The 14,616-nt window shown below is 39.3% G+C and overlaps 1 protein-coding gene across 4 annotated transcripts in view; it reads left to right on the plus strand.

Annotated features, from left to right (window-relative positions):
• The window catches only part of LOC124591691 (monocyte to macrophage differentiation factor 2), a 141,220-nt gene that overhangs the window by 59,748 nt on the left and 66,856 nt on the right, over positions 1 to 14,616 (plus strand). The window lies entirely within an intron of this gene.

Here is a 14,616-nt window from a genome sequence, read left to right on the forward strand (position 1 = left end):
GAGAAACAGTGATAATCTTATCTGGCCCCAGCAGCTAGATACAGTGGTCTTCTCTCTCTCTCTCTCTCTCTCTCTGTGTGTGTGTGTGTGTGTGTGTGTGTGTGTGTGTGTGTGTGTGTGGGCGCGCGCGCGCGCGCGCGTGTGCTATTTCAGGAGAAGGCCTTCTGGTCGAAAGTGTACATGTTTAGTAATATTTTTTTATGTGCCTCTCTGTGATTCAACATCTCCACTATGTGGTGAGAACAATATATCCTTTTCATAAAATTATCAAAATATTATATTATTCAGCCTCTAGTTGGATGATGGGTTGCTGCGAAGTCAAAAACAGTTGTCACACAATTTTTGTGACATGGAGCTGAAAAATATGCTAAAACATTGAGTTGTGCATATCTTTTGATGGATAACAATATTATGAAGCAATTTAACTTACACTTTTTGTATTTTGTGTGCTGGTTTTGAAAATATCTGACTCCAAATAAAAGTCTCACTCTCTAAAAGTTAAACAAAATTTTTAATTTAAAATATACAAAAAAAAATAAATCCAGAAAGTGTACTTCTTTGCTTTTAACATAAAGGGGCTTTTTAATTGTAGAAGAAAAACTTTGAATTGCTAGTATTGTATACTTAAAGAGATTACCATGAAAGTTATACGAAATGAAGCTGTAGGTGGACAAGTCACAACATGCTTCAGTGCATTTGTGAACTACCATACCAGTAATGTAACCATCAGTTGTAATAATTTTAACAAGAGATGTTTCAGTGGGATAAATAATGGTACTGACCAGTTTTGTGATACCTTTCTTTCATGCACACCAGACAGTGAATAATTGTTTTGAGGTAATTTTTTCAGGAGCCCACATTACTTTATTGTACTGTATTTAGATGATGCAACTTAATCATCCACCAGGGGTTGGGAGTTCCTGTTGACATTTTTTTCTGTGTTTGCAAATTAAATTTGGATATCTTATTTCAGAGGATAATTGCAAACTTGAGGTCACTTTCTGCTAAGGTTGACCTTCATTGCTCATTGAATAATGTATTAGTATTGTTACGAGAGAAAAAAATCTTGATTTAGTTTTGTGATACTGAAGTGATATTGCAAAATAATTTTGACTGAATACTAAAAGCTTTTCCATGTGTTCATGCACAATCTCTGACATATTTCTGCATTTAACATTAGTTGCCATTCACTACACAAATTGGAAGTTTTTCCTTATTTCTTTGAGGTTGCTGCACTGTTACCAATAGACAACGGTGTTATCAACCAATAATCAGTGTGTGTTCTGCTTGCTCTGTATGATGTGTGTAAAATTTGAAGAACATTACTAGCCCTTTTATGCCTCTTTGGATTGCAAGAGAGGTTCCCAGGAAATGTAGGAAAGAGTCTGCTACCACAGTATACTTACTGTAAAACTTAATAAATACTATCACTGTCTGATGTTTTGTTCGTTTTCACTTGTTTCAATTCCATTCCAAAATCAGAGGTCTTCTTGTTTTCAGTGTAACTCACTTGTGAATTTGTGCAACAGTGTTAGGATAGGATGATTTTCCTGTTTGAAGGAATTTTTAAAAGTTTAAGACTTTGTTATCTTTCATAGTCCTCTGTTTTGGAACCAGGCTGATATAATGGCCAGATGGAAATTTTTGACTTGAAAAGTAATTGCACAGAGACCAGAATTTTCTATAATTAAATTAAAGTTATTTTCATAGCTTGTGATTGTAAAAATTCACAAAATGTTTTACATTCTACTCTTCTTGCAGAGACAGAAGACACATTAATTTTTGTTGTCAGTTCATTTGCTTCAAGTATTGAATAAAGATTGTTATGATTTCTGTTTTCTGAGTATTTTCAGCCATAATTATGAAACCTTTTATCATCTTCTAGGATGCACAGTTAACAGGTGTTCTGTTTTCGGACGACAAGAGACATTGTGTTATTGGGTTGCAAGGCACACGTCTCTCAATTCAGTTAATTTGCACGTTGTTTGTAGCCGATCCTCTTCTCTGTGTAATCAGCTATGTCGATTTTCCCAAAAGCTTCTTCTCTGAAGACTATAGCTGGTTAAAGGAATTTATTAAAATACTTCTCTATCCTTGAAATAATTTTGGTACTTATAAAATACTTTTCAGTTCAATCACTATATCTTTTCGACTTTCAGACAATTACTTCTGCAAGCTAACTTATTCCTTTAACATTAGACTCATTTACACATATTCAAATAGCATACATGTGTCTTGCTTCATTCATAGCAATTCAAAACTCTCTAGTCTCAAATGAGTCCAATACCTGAATGAACATAGAAATCTATATTCAATTGTTCATTAGTCTTTTTACAATCAACAGAGACACTAAAGAGCACAGAATACTACGTAAGTTTCCTTGTTATTCTCGACCTGTACACGGAGACTCTGTGGACTGTACAGCAGGTACTTGTCTGCTGCTGTTCGGCTGCTGGGTCCATCTTTTTCTGGTAACTGTTTTTGTTTTTAACCTGCACATACAAATAGGTGATGCCTAGTAGGGTGTATTCATTTCTCCCACTCACCTCTAAAATATCGGGTGTTCAAAATGGCGGAAAGCCGAGTGGTTCTAGAATTTACCCCGAAATTCTCGAAGCACTACAGTGTGTAGATCATACATTTAAACTGTGTCCAATCGTTTCAAATTTGATCTTCATGCTCTTGTTTTATCTTACAGATGGGTTAGGAGGAACATTTTATCCATTGTGCTGTACATATAACTCCCGTTCGTCCTTTTTTGTTGGGAGTATTAAGATGTCATAGGAAGCATTCAGCATTATTTTGAAAGATGTTTTGCCTTTTCTATGGTAATGTAATCCATAGTTCTTCTAGTTGCTGCTTGCATGGTCAGTCATCCTCCCCTTCCTACTATTATTTTATTGTTAGGGCCTTTAAAGCTGCCAGGACAAGTTTTTAATGGAGTCAATTATGGCTTAGTCAAGATGATACTTGTCACATATGCTTTTCCACATGGTCCTGTCATAGTGTCAGTTATATGGTCATACTTTGTTTCTTTCAGAATTATTGGTCCAATTATTTGAGACCTCTTTGCATATGTTTGGTCCTGTTTATATGCATTAGCCTAAACTATGACTGAACATATTTAAACCTGTGTCTGTGTAGGGTACTTCCAGCAAAACATAATGGAAATTTGTGATGTAAAAATGCATAAAATAAGGGAGAGGCAACCACTTACCTATAGCAAACCAATGGACAGAGCACTGAAACACATAACAGAAAAAAGTTTTCTGTGACATGTTTCTGTGTGTCACACATCAATCCGCTTTAGGTGACTCATTGTCTTTCTTATTTTATGTACATCTAAAAACAAAGTTCAACAGTGACAATAACAAACGTAATTGTTGGGTTCAAATTAATGATATGAATATAATAGAGGGAAACATTCCACATGGGAAAAATATATCTAAAATATATATATATATTTTTCCCACGTGGAATGTTTCCCTCTATTATATTTATTTTATGTACAGGTATACTTCCAAGAAAGTACAAATATTTGCCTGTATGCTCCAGCACATTTTGGCAGTAGACTAAATACTTTTCAGCAGCAGAACCAAAGGAACTTGTTACTTGGCATCGCTTTTTGAACTGTTTGTGATGTACATAATGTAAGAATGTTTATGCACTGATGTCTGCAATATGTTATTTCTTGAATAAATTTCTATGAACTCCTTGAAAACATCACTGTACTGGATTATACTTTTATCACAGCATTTTTATGGTGTGCTTCACCACATTGTTTCACAATACTTTCTACTTCATGTTTCCTAAAGCTTTTTGCTTCTCTAAGTGTTTCATCTCCTCAGGACATTTGTTTTCAAATGATGCACAACTTGAGTCCTGCAAAGAGAACTTTGCTGTAATATAATTATTTTCTCAGTTTTTGTCAAGTGGCAGCCATAATTTTATGCTGAGCTCTAAGAAGGTCTTCTTTTTTTTTTATGTCAGTGCTGAGGGACACATTTGAAATAAAGTTATTTACAATTTTTCATTATATCTCATTTTGTGTGCTGTTGTGGTAGAGTTCAGTGAACTAGTTTTGAAATAGTAGTGCTCTTCATATTGTGACATTGATTATTAGTATTGCCTTCAGCTTCTAAAAGACAGAAGGGTTAGTTTTTGTTTTCTTGTTTTACTAGTGTAGATTTACGCCACTAGCAGTGCCACAGTCAGGTAATTTGAATTTCAACATCCAACATTGAATAGAAGTATTTTAGACTTTGTAGCTACAAACAGACCTGGTCTGAATGACAGACACAGTATAGAGACAGGGATTAATGAAGATGATGTCATCAAAGCAACTTTGATTACTAAAGTTAATAAATTAATCAGGAAGGCGAGGAGAGTCTTTCTGCTAGAAAGAGCCGATAGACAGTTGCTAGAATCCCACTTGGACACTGAATTGACATCATTTAGTTCCAGCACAATGGTCACAGAGGAATTATGGGCAAAGTTTAAACAGATTGTAAATCATAATCTGGAGAAGTACGTACCAAGAAAGTTTATTAAGGATGGAAAAGTCCCACTGTGGGTTAACAACAAAATTCGAAAAATGCTGAGGAAGCCAAAGCTGTGTCAGTCTTGGTTCAAAAGAGAACATCCAAATAACAACAGGAAAAAGTTAATAGAAATGTGTGCATCTGTAAAGAGAACGATGCACAAAGCTTACAACAACTACCGCAATCATATCTTAGCCAAAGATCTTGCTGAGACCCCAAGGAAATTCTGGTCCTATGTAAAATCACTAAGAGGGTCTATATCTTGTATCCAGTCATTCATTGATCTGTCTGGTGTGGCAGTAGAATGTAGCAGAAGTAAAGCCAACATTTTGAATTTCACGCTTAAGAAATCACTCATACCATTGTTTGACCATTGCACAGTCTACTGTTATGAGGACATAGAAATAAGCATCACTGATGTAGAGAAACAACTGAAAGAATTGAAAACAAATAAGTCACAAGGTCTGGATGGAATCCTGGTTCAGTTTTACTAAGAGTACTCTACAGCATTGGCCCCTTACTTAGCTAATATTTATCGCATCTCTCCTAGTGCAAAATCCCAAGTGACTGGAAAAAGTACAAGTGACTCCTGTGTATAAGAAGGGTAAAAGAATTGACTCACAAAATTACAGACCAATATCTTTAATATCACTTTGTTGCAGAATCCTTGAACATATTCTCATTTCTAATACAATACTGTAAATTTTCTACAGCCAGAAAAGCTTGAGTCCACAAATCAGCACAATTTTAGAAAGCATCTCTTGTGCAAAACTCACCTTGCCCTTTTCTCAGTTGAGATCCTCCAAACCATGGATGAAGGGCAACAGGCAGATTTTATATACCTAGATTTCCGGAAAGCATTTGACACAGTGCCACACTTTTGAGAGTTAACGAAGGTACAGGCATACAGAATAGGTTCCTAGGCATGTGAGTGGATCGAAGACTTTTCAAGTGACACAACCAGTATATTGTCCTCGATGAGGAATATTCATCAAAGACAAGGGTATCATCAGGAATGCCTCAGGAAATTGTGATAGGACTTGTTATTTTGTATATATGTAAATGATTTGGCAGATAGGATAAGAAGTAGTCCTTGGCTGTTTGCTGATGATACTGTGGTGTACGGGAAGATGTCATCTGTAAGTGACTATAGGTGGGTACAAGATGACTTGGACAAAATTTCTAGTTGGTGTGATGGATGGTAATGGGCTCTAAATGTAGAAAAATGTACATTAATGCAGATGAGTAAGATAAACAGAACCATAATGTTAGAATATAGTGTTAGTCGTGTGCTGCTTGACTTGGTCATGTCGATTAAATATCTGGGCATAATCCTGCAAAGCAATATGAAATGGAATGAGCATATAAGGACTGTAGTAGGGAAGGCAAATGGTTGATTTCGATATGTTGGGAGAATTTTAGGAAAGCGTGGCTCACCTGTAAAGGAGAGTGCATATAGTACACTAGTGTGACCCATTGTTACTACTGTTCAAGTATTTGGGATCCACACCAGATCAGATTAAAGGAATATGGTGAAGCAGTTTGGAAGCAGGCTGCTAGATGTGTTACCAATAGTGTCAAGTAACAAGCTAGTATTGTCGAAATGCTTCAGAAGCTTAAATGGGAATCATTGGAGTGAAGGTGATGTTTTTTCAAGGAACACTATTGAGAAAATTTAGAGAACTGGCCTTTGAGGCTGACTGCAGAATGATTCTACTGCTGCCAACATACATTCTGCGTAAGGCCATGAAGGTAAGATTAGAGAGATCAGGGCTTGTACGAAGGCATATAGACAGTCATTTTTTCTCTCCACCCTGCACTATTTGTGGAGAATGTATGTAGAAGTAAATGTACATGCCAAAACAATGAATATCAACGTTGAGATAAAGGCAATAAAAATAATAGTAATCATAACAGTAAAGGGCATTTGGAATAATGTATGAGGGACATTCAGTAATTAATGCAATAATTTTTTTTTCTGAACGTAGGTTAGTTTTATTCAGGATTCCAACACATCATATTATTTTCCACTCTTTTGGCTACAAAACTCTATTTTTCAACATAACCTCCATTCAATGTAATGGCCTTATGCCACCTTAATGGGAGTGCTTGTATGCCTGCATGGCATTACTCTGCTGGTCGATGTTTGAGCCCACATCTCGTTGCATCAATAACCTTCCCATCACCTACATACTTCATCCTACAGAGTGCATCATTCATTGGTCTAAACAGACTGAACTCAGTAGGAGGGAGATCCAGGCTGTATGGTGGATGAGCAAGAAGAGTCCATTGAAATTTTGTGAGCTCCTCTCAGTTGCGTAGGCTTATGTGAGGCCTTGGGTAGTCATGGAGGAGGAGAAGTTCATTTGCATTTGTGTGGCAACAGAACACATTGGAGGCATTTCTTCAGTTTCCAGAGGGTGGCACAATACTCTTTAGAGTTGATTGTCGCACAATGAGGGAGCTCATCAAACAGAAAAACCCCTCCAGATTCCCAGTAGACTTCCCATGATTTTATCAGGTGAGGATGCAGCTTTGTGCATCTTCTTCAGAGTAGAGGTGGTGTGGTGCAACTTCATCAGTTGCCCTTTTGTTTCTGATTTGATGTTAAGAACCCATGTTTCATCATCTTTGATGATCTTCATCTACATCCATACTCTGCAAGCCACCTGATGGTGTGTGGCGGAGGGTACCTTGAGTACCTTTATCGGTTCTCCCTTCTATTCCAGTCTCGTATTGTTCGTGGAAGAAAGATTGTTGGTATGCCTCTGTGTGGGCTCTAATCTCTCTGATTTTATCCTCATGGTATACGTAGGAGGGAGCAATATACTGCTTGACTTCTCAGTGAAGATATGTTTTCAAAACTTCAACAAAAGCTCATACCGAGCTACTGACCATCTCTCCTGCAGAGTCTTCCACTGGAGTTTATCTATCATCTCCGTAATGCTTTCGCGATTACTAAATGATCTTGCAACGAAGCACGCTGCTCTCCGTTGCATCTTCTCTATCTCATCTATCAACCCTATCTGGTACGGATCCCACACTACTGAGCAATATTCAAGCTGTGGGCAAACAAGTGTACTGTAATGTACTTCCTTTGTTTTCGGATTGCATTTCCTTACGATTCTTCCAATGAATCTCAGTCTGGCATCTCCTTTACCAACGATCAACTTCATATGATCATTCCATTTTAAATCACTCCTAATGCCTACTCCCAGATAATTTATGGAATTAACTGCTTCCAGTTGCTGACCTGCTATATTGTAGCTAAATGATAAGGGATCTTTATTTCTGTGTATTCACAGCACATTACACTTGTCTACATTGAGATTCTATTGCCATTCCCTGCACCATGTATCAATTCGCTGCAGATCCTCCTGCATTTCAGTACAATTTTCCATTGTTACAACCTCTTGATATACCACAGCATCATCTGCAAAAAGCGTCAGTGAACTTATGATGTTATCTACAAGGTCGTGGATATTGTGAATAGCAACGGTCCTACGACACTCCCCTGCGGCACACCTGAAATCACTCTTACTTCAGAAGACTTCTCTCCATTGAGAATAACATGCTGCATTCTGTTATCTAGGAACTCTTCAATCCAGTCACACAATTGGTCTGATAGTCCATATGCTCTTACTTTGTTCATTAAACGACTGTGGGGAACTGTATCGAACACCTTGCAGAAGTCGAGAAACACAGCATCTACCTGGGAACCTGTGCCTATGGCCCTCTGAGTCTCGTGGACGAATAGCACGAGCTGGGTTTCACACAATCATCTTTTTCGAAGCCCATGCTTATTCCTACAGAGTAGATTTCTAGTCTCCAGAAAAGTCATTATACTCTAACATAATACGTGTTCCAAAATTCTACAACTGATCGACCTTAGTTCTATAGGTCTGTAGTTCTGCACATCTGTTCAACGTCCCTTCTTGAAAACGGGGATGACCTGTGCCCTTTTCCAATCCTTTGGAATGCTACGCTCTTCTAGAGACCTACGGTACACCTCTGCAAGAAGGGGGGCAAGTTCCTTCACGTACTCTGTGTGAAATTGAACTGGTATCCCATCAGGACCAGCGGCCTTTCCTCTTTTGAGTGATTTTAATTGTTTCTCTATACCTCTGTCATCTATTTCGATATCTACCATTTTGTCATCTGTGAGACAATCTAGAGAAAGAACTACAGTGCAGTCTTCCTCTGTGAAACAGCTTTTGAAAAAGACATTTAGTATTTCGGTCTTTAGTCTGTTCATCCTCTGTTTCAGTACCATTTTGGTCACAGAGTGTCTGGACATTTTGTTTTGATCCACCTACCGCTTTGACATAAGACCAAAATTTCTTAGGATTTTCTGCCAAGTCAGTACATAGAACTTTATTTTCGAATTCATTGAACGCCTCTCGCATAGTCCTCCTCACACTACATTTCGCTTCGCGTAATTTTTGTTTGTCTGCAAAGCTTTGGCCGTGTTCATGTTTGCTGTGAAGTACCCTTTGCTTCCGCAGCAGTTTTCTAACTCGGTTATTGTACCACGGTGGCTCTTTTCCATCTCTTATGATCTTGCATGGCACATACTCATCTAATACATATTGTACGATGGTTTTGAACTTTGTCCACTGATCCTCAACACTATCTGTACTTGAGACAAAACTTTTGTGTTGAGCTGTCAAGTACTCTAAATCTGCTTTTTGTCACTTTTGCTAAACAGAAAAATCTTCCTACCTTTTTTAATATTTCTATTTATGGCTGAAATCATCAATGCAGTAACCGCTTTATGATCGCTGATTCCTTGTTCTGCGTTAACTGTTTCAAATAGTTCGGGTCTGTTTGTCACCAGAAGGTCTAATATGTTATTGCCACGAGTCGGTTCTCTGTTTAACTGCTCAAGGTAGTTTTCAGATAATGCACTTAAAAAAAATTCACTAGATTCTTTGTCCCTGCCACCCGTTATAAACGTTTGAGTCTCCCAGTCTATATCCGGCAAATTAAAATCTCCACCCAGAACTATAACATGGTGGGGAAATCTACTCGAAATATTTTCCAAATTTTCCTTCAGGTGCTCTGCCACAACATTGTTGAGCCAGCGGGCCTATAGAGACATCCACTACCATGTTTGAGCCTGCTTTAACCATGACATTTACCCTTCCAAATTTTCCTTCAGGTGCCCTGCCACAACATTACTGAGCCAGGGGGCCTATAGAGACATCCACTACCATGTTTGAGCCTGCTTTAACCGTGACCTTCACCCAAATTATTTCACATTTCGGATCTCCGTCAATTTCCTTCGATACTATTGCACTTTTTATCGCTTTGAACATGCCTCCCCCTCTCACTGTCCAGCCTGTCTCTGAGGTATACATTCCAATCAGAGTTTAGAATTTCATTACTGTTTACATCTGGTTTCAGCCAACTTTCTGTCCCTAGTACTATGTGGGCATTGTGAGCGTTTGTTAATGAGAGCAGTTCTGGGACCTTTCTATAGATGCTCCTGCAGTTTACTATTACCACATTAATATTGTTATTTCCTGATGCGTTTTGCCTACTACTGCCTTGTCGCATCTCAGGAGGCGTCTTGTTCAGCCTAGGGAGGGAATTCTCTAACCTAAAAAACCCACATGTGCACTCCACACGCACTCCGCTACCCTTGTAGCCGCTTCCTGCGTGTAGTGCACACCTGACCTATTCAGGGGGACCCTACATTTCACCACCCGATAGCTGAGGTCGAGAAATTTGCACCCCAGATCTTTGTAGAATCGTTGAGCCTCTGGTTTAAGCCTTCCACTCGGCTCCAAACCAGAGGACCGCGATTGGTTCTGGGAACGATACTACAAATAGTTAGCTCAAATTCCACCCCACGAGTGAGGCTTTCTGCCTTCACCAACTCCACCAACCACATGTATGAGCTGAGGATGACCTCTGAACCCAGACAGCAGGAGTCATTGGTGCTGACATGAGCAATAATTTGCAGTTGGGTGCACCCAGTGCTCTCTATCATCACTGGCAGGGCCTCCTCCACATCTCGGATGAGACCCCCCGGCAAGCAGACAGAGTGAACACTGCCTTCTTCCCCGACCTTTCCGCTATTTCCCTAAGGGGCTCCATCACCCGCCTAACATTGGAGCTCCCAATCACTAATAAACCCCTCCCCCTGTGTGCCTGCACAGACCTTGCTGAAGGAGTGGCCACATGTCCACTTGTAACCTCCCCCTCACTTATCGACCTTAATGACAGTGAAAAATTAAACCGCGTGTACCTAATGGAAATTTTGGAAAAGCAATCGTCACCGAAGTTAATCTGTCGGTAAAGAGGGAGGAAAGGGTTACATCTAAATGAAAGGAAAAATGCAGATGAAACTGGTGGAAATTAATTTTGAAAAGGGGTAAAGTTAATAAAGAAAGTAAATGTGCGGCCGTTACGTTAACAAATAACTAGCGGTAATTAGATATTTGAGATTTGGGGGAAATCACGGTCGCCAGTCCTAAGGACAATTACTATAGTAACTGAAAAAGAAAGGTTATTACACATATAATTAGCACTAGAAGCATGGCAACTGAAGGTTGACACGTGTAGTGTGAAAACTGAAAGTTCGTCAGAAGTAATAAATTTCGCTACACTCTGACTTAATTTAGCAAAAGAATTAATAAAACCGGAAAATCGAAAGTTAATTTAGTGACTGAAGTTAATAGTGAGCTTTCTTTCTGAAGCACATCGAAATCCAGTAAAATACGGTTAGTCTTGGACTACCTCAACAATCATTTCAAAAGCAACTTGACTCTACGCAATTTAGAGACAAGAGATTTAACTTTGAACTTGAATTAAATGATTCTGAACAATTAACAATAGTAAAATTTAGTACGTACCAAGCTGAGCTGCAGTCACAGGTAAGCTAAAATATGCTAACAAAACTCGCACTCTTAATTTGTGCTCGTGTAACCTAAATATTGTAGCCAGCTATGAATACTTTAACTGAACTTTGAAATTAAAGCAGTGAAATCTAATTATATTATTTTAATGCTGGCGTTTGAATTTCAACGACACTCGGGTTCATTTCGTAAAAGGAAGGGACCCTGCTTGGCAATGCAATTGGGACAATGAGCAACAAAGGTTCGTGCTAAGTTGCTGTAATTTTGCGAGGCAAATGGAACAATTTGAAAAGCTGAGGTCTGCCATACAGTTCTGAAACTTAACGTGCTTTTAGTCTTCCTTGTTGGTTGATTGAAGGTTTGAAGCCGTCGATCGAGGAGGTGGCGACAGTCACTCATTGTCGGCCGTCGCTGTTGCAGAAGCTGGATGTTGGCGCGCCTTCTTCTCAACACGGTCACCAGACGAAACGGGCTCTTGATGTGCGCCAGCTAATGCTTCCCGTCCGCGACACCATGTCAGAAACTATCATCGCAAGTCGAGCGCAATTACATGCTGCCAAACCCCGAAAGCGCAGCAACTCGCGGGAGCGTCACACAACACACTTGCTCCACTGCACTACTCCAGCCAGACTCCCTCTCTGCCCGCACTCCACGCGGCAGAGTTAACACTATACCAAAGATCCTAAACACTTTCGTTCTCCACACGACCTATCGATGTATTCGTTCGATAGTATAGTTTTCCCTAGGCCAGACCCAGCGTATAAATACAAATAATATTCACAAAACAAACCAATTATACATAAATGCATATATATACAAATAGTAAAACAATTACAATATACAAAGACACAGAAATGTTATATATTCAGGTAACAACATAATGAAAAAATTTACAGTACAGTAGATGGAAATAGGAGGATATGCATTTCCGGCGTTACACACTCACAGGCAGAGCGGGCGATGCCACACGGCCAGCCTCCACATTGACCCTCCGCCTCGTGCCCCGCAAACGCAGCTGAACCCACCACTCCCTTTGGGGAGAGGGTGGCCCAACCGCGCCTGGTACCCGCGAAGATGTGTCGACAGCAGGGACCGTGGGTGAAGCATGTAACACCTGGGGTGTACCATGCGGCACAACAGACTCCCCACTGCCGCTACACTCCAAGGCAGCAACCTGAAAATGGCTGACCGCGGCCATCAACACGTTCAGCTGTTCACAAACAGTGGCCAGCTCCTCCTGCATCCATACACAGCAGTCACACATCCTATCCATCCTAAGAAATCAATTAACTGTAGAGAGTTAATCAACTTTTAACTAGACTGCTAATTCACTAAAGGCGGCTGATAGCTGACTAAACTGGGGTTACTAGACACTTCTTGTTGAAAACAATGAAAATAAGCACTACCTGTCTCTGGACTGTATTCAGAACAAACACTAGCACTGCCAGCACAACAGCTGACTAAAGGGACTCTCTCTGACTGTATTCAAAACAAACACGAAATGTATGTAACACTATTACTAGCACTCGAAAATTAAAGCTTCCTAAAAGCAAAAACACACGGAGGAGGAAGTGACAAGTAAGAAAAATACAGTTAATTCTTAAATTAACGTAGCTCACTGCACAGCAGATGTGAAGCAGATGGCAGTTACGACGACACTGGCACTATGGCTGAAGGGACTCTCTCTGACTGTATTCAAACAAACACGAAATCTATGGAACACTATTACTAGCACTTGAAAATTAAAGCTCCCTAAAAGCAAAAACACACGGAAGAAGTGACAAGTAAGAAAAATACAGTTAATACTTAAGTTAACGTAGCTCGCTGCACAGCATATGTGAAGCATACGACAAACAACAGAGACATCCAGTTGCGCAAAGAGGTGTTTCATTATGATCCATCAAGCACCTCGAATGAGATTATTCATGCATTCCAGCGTTGCAAGAGTCACAGCTGTGTGCAGCCAGCATTACACGAACATGTTGCAATCATGACAGATGCCAAAAAACTCACCAGGTTTTTGTTCACTGCCAGGTCTGTGTAGACATTCTGCAAGTGGATATCTGTGATGCTCTGGTTTTCTGCCAAGATTAACTCAGTGACAGCTGTCTGTTTGAAACGTACCTCTATTACCGATGACATTTTCAAGGCTACAAATAGCACTGCCACCTATCAGAGTTTCATGAAACTATAGGGGCTGAATTGGGAATATTCCACAGGGTCTCATAACAAATTCCACATTTTTAAGTCATACTGGTCAAGTAAAAAAAATGTTACATTGTTTATTGAATCCCTCCTTATAGATTAGCTTAGCGCACATCTGAAGCCATTTAGTATTATCAGAAGTGGTAAGGGAAAAGGAAGAAGAGAAGATTGAAATGACAGTGACAGTGACTCTTAGGAAAGAACAGGATGTAAGCAGAGAATATTTTGCAAAATCTTAAAAATCAACTATGGTACTTTGAGAAATTGATTGCATCTCTTTTATTGTTACCAAATTTACAAATGTTAGAATATGAGATTCATTATCATACTACCCTCCCATTTGGAGGTGGGGACAGGAGTGATGGGTCAGTGTTTGGTAAGCGCACATTTGTTGATCTGGAATTACCAAGACGTACCAATATTTTGTATCTGTACTAAAAGTAAGTGAGACATGTTGGTCGCCGATTCCAATTTTATTGTTTCAAAATAAACGAAAGAAACTGCAAAGCAAAGATTGAGTAAATAAAACTGTAATCGGAGGACTTAATCCACAAAAACCTTTAATCTGTATCACAGTTGTTTTAAATATCTGGTTCAGGCAGTGTCACACACACTTAGTTTTATCACTCAACGAACTGCAGTAATATTCACGATATTCCCACTTGGTCATATGTTTCTCACACATTGCAAGCAGATTCTTAAGTTTTGCAGCTGCTAATAGAAGGTTTTTCATGTATGTCTTGGAATAATACGTATTTGACGAAGGTGATCCCTTTCTTTATATCTAAAAACAAAGATGATGTGACTTACCAAATGAAAGCGCTGGCATGTTGATAGACACACAAACAAACACAAACAGACACACAAAATTCAAGCTTTCGCAACCAACGGTTGCTTCATCAGGAAAGAGGGAAGGAGAGGGAAAGACGAAAGGATGTGGGTTTTAAGGGAGAGGGTAAAAAAGGACAGGTATACACTCGCGCGCACACACACATATCCCAGATATA

Source organism: Schistocerca americana, chromosome 2 (assembly GCF_021461395.2).
Source record: "Schistocerca americana isolate TAMUIC-IGC-003095 chromosome 2, iqSchAmer2.1, whole genome shotgun sequence".
Lineage (NCBI taxonomy): Eukaryota > Metazoa > Arthropoda > Insecta > Orthoptera > Acrididae > Schistocerca > Schistocerca americana.